Genomic DNA, 3,086 nt, shown 5'->3' with positions numbered 1-3,086 from the left:
GGGGGGGGGAGAGACCCGCGAGTAGGAGACGGAAGCGAATGTCAGGAAGGCGAAGGAGTAAGAGAGAGAGAGAGACACACACTGGGAGACGACTTGTATGATCAGATCAGGCGGGATAAAGGACTCTGAGCCGCGGTCCGTATCCGGCGAGACGTGACAGCGTGCGGCTGCCGCTGCCGCGTGGGTGCCGCTTCTGCATGTGTGTCAGCCCGCCCGGCTCCCTTCACGCATGGGTAGGCCGCTGAGCATATCGTGCCTGTCGTGGCGCGGGTCCGTGCGCGCCGCGCGTGGCTGGGGCCTGACGCCAGTCGGGAAGGAGGTGGTGGGCCGGCCAGCCATAGACTGTCGTCGTGATATCACTTTTCGTCTCAAAAGTTTTCGTAGAGTGCGAAATAAGGGGCGCGCACGCGGGGTCGATTGGGAAAATAGAGGAGGGGGCGCGGGGGCCAGAAAGTAAGTGGGTGGCGGGGTAAAAGAGTGGGGCAGCACAACTCTGCGCAAAATCAGCGCTACACAGCGCTGCCCGCGTTCGACACCACCTCCCCAACCCCCACACCTCTTGCCTCCGGACCACTCGCTGGGGCGTGTTCTGGGAACTCCAACATTCCGGGGAAATCTATCAACGATGACGTTAATAGGACCATCTCTTCATTCTTCTCTACCCTCAGACTCTTTGAAAACCTTTTGTTCCCTGTAAAGTTGCGGAATGCGGACAACCTTTTATTTATCGTGATGTGCACTCAAGAACTGAAACTTTGTTGAAACGCCACAAACATAATTTTCATTGAAACACAGAAAGATTTTCTTCAGTCCAAAAAAAGTAATGGTTAAATTTGACGATACTTTCGTTGTTTAAAAAACTGTTTTCGTGAAGAGAACGGATTTTTGTTACAGAAAATAACGCGTATTTTCTCCAAAGTCCCAAAGAAGCGATTTTCTGGGTCACCCATCCTTCGAGTTCTTAAAAGTTTGCCTCTAAATAAGGGCCCATCACAGGGGTGGATTCTTTTTTAACGACACTATAAAATATAAAGTCGTCGCACACGATGAAATTTTCACGATTAACTTTTCTTTTGAATGGTTCGTCACGCAACAATCCATTTGTTAGTGTTGGTAAGATTCATGTGTTAACACAGATAAACTAAAAACAAAAAGAATTCTGTGTTCCTGCTTTGGTCAAGCTAGCGAGTGGAAGTGTTCCCTGGTATCCATTACCTACGTGATACGATACAACCCCCACCCCCCTACACACACATTCAAACACACACCCAAACATACACACTCCTACAACACACACCCTCACACACGAGACAGATGAGCTCGGAGAAGAAAATAAAGGACGGTTGCCGTTTCTTCACGGGCTCTCGGGCTTCTCCTCGCTTTCACTTTCCGTCCCGCCGCGCCACCGCGCGCGTGCGCACCGGAGGTGTTCTTTGTCAGACGAGTCCGCCGCCGCCGCGGTCATCTCCGCCCCCGCCCTTGCTGGGGACGCCTTTGCGCATCCCCGCGCCCGCGGCTTCCTTCTTCAGCGCCGTGACAACGCTGCAAAGTTACACTGAAGGCTGGCCTTGTCGAGTCGCGGGCGGGGGTGGCGCGGAGAGAGAAAGAGAGACAGAGGGAAAGCCCCCGCCCGGCGGCTGAGACAAGCGGTCGCGTGGGTTTCAACTGACTGCAGGGAGCGCCCCGGAGTGACATTATCTAGAGTAATCAAGGCGCGAAAAGCATGAGGAGGGAGGGAGGGAGGGGGGAAGGCTGTCCCGCGAACACCAGCTTGAGAGAAAAGGAGAGGGAAAGCAGATAAGCGACGACAAACCTTGCGGTCTCGGAGATTGTGCGCGCTCCGACCGGCGCAAAGCTGAAAAAGCCCCCACATGCATGTTATGATGTTATTTTTCCCACGCCCCGGGAGTGGCCCCGGCGACCCGACGCGCAGGGCCGTCGCAGGGACGCTGACCTCCCCGGGGGAAGAGCGCCCCGCAAAGTACACAGACTTTGTGACCACCACAGAGGCGGGCTGCTGTTGGGCCGCTGCTGGGCCGCCCCGGCTCGCACCACCCTTTTTGGGGTGTTCCTGTGGGTCCATTAGTGCCATCGTCCCGCCGTAGGCCCCAGAGCGTCATGCCCTAAGGCATACGGAGAGGAATTTGCGGTGATTATAACGACTTCCCTAGGGCCAGAGCGCCGGGTCTGCCGGCCCTGGGGGCTCCACGTGGCTTTTTGGGTCACGGCGGCTCGAACATGGCCCGCTGCTGCTGCCGGCGCCCGTTTCCAGACCCGTCGTCCGCTTTTTCGGTCCCCATTTCCCCCGCCTGAATCACACTCCACGCCATCCCCGCTCCGCCTGCTTCGTCTCCACACGCCCCCCAGGCCTCCGGCTCCAGCCGGCACCCGGGCCACTCCGGCCGGCACCCAGCCACTCCGGCCGGAAGGTTACCAACGAAAAGGAAAAATATACACGCACAAAAGATGTTTGTGGGGGACTTTAGAGGGCGCCACGACAGCCTCAGAATATTGATTGGGTCATTAGTAGTGTCGGCTAACGATTTATATTATGTCTTAAAAAAAAACAACACAATTTTCCCATCTGTCTCACTCGGTTAACTAACAGTGCCAGTGTCCCACCCCGTCCAATACCCAGCACTTCTCTAACAACTACAATGTTTACAACGAAAACGGGGGAAAATAAAACAAATTGAAACTGAAGGGACCTACGATATAGATAGATATAATGGAGCAAATGGCAGCAAGAGCAATTTAACTGATACGCCCCAGGAGGTTTGTGTTTGAGTTTGGGTCAGCGCTATGAATGACCCTCCGGTCGAAACTTTTTGTCCCGCAGCCGGTTTCAACTGAAATGAGAACGAGGAAGTTTGGCATAGTGGGGTGAAGGTGCGTAAAGGTCATTGCCGAAATGGCACACAATGGTGGCAGCAGTTAATATCCTGATGGAGCACCACCTCTTCTGCGCCCCTGCGTCGAGTACGGCTGGAGTCACGAGCACAAAGCGACACTTACAGCTCTCTCTCTTACTCCCTCTCCTCTTCCCTCCTGTTGCACCGCGTCGCTCGCTGAGCGAAGCTCGTAAT

The 3,086-nt window shown here is 54.9% G+C and overlaps 2 protein-coding genes across 2 annotated transcripts in view; both read right to left on the bottom strand.

Moving 5' to 3' along the window:
• LOC113205262 (cholecystokinin receptor-like) overlaps window positions 1-3,086 on the bottom strand; it is a 198,744-nt gene that overhangs the window by 85,844 nt on the left and 109,814 nt on the right. The window lies entirely within an intron of this gene.
• The window catches only part of LOC127749411 (uncharacterized), an 11,155-nt gene that overhangs the window by 887 nt on the left and 7,182 nt on the right, over window positions 1-3,086 (bottom strand). The window lies entirely within an intron of this gene.

The sequence above is a fragment of the Frankliniella occidentalis genome, unplaced genomic scaffold (assembly GCF_000697945.3).
Source record: "Frankliniella occidentalis isolate FOCC.00 unplaced genomic scaffold, Focc_3.1 Scaffold52, whole genome shotgun sequence".
NCBI classification, from domain to species: domain Eukaryota; kingdom Metazoa; phylum Arthropoda; class Insecta; order Thysanoptera; family Thripidae; genus Frankliniella; species Frankliniella occidentalis.
The sequence above is the reverse complement of the archived record's forward strand: the minus strand, read 5'-3'. Positions and strand labels throughout refer to the sequence as shown.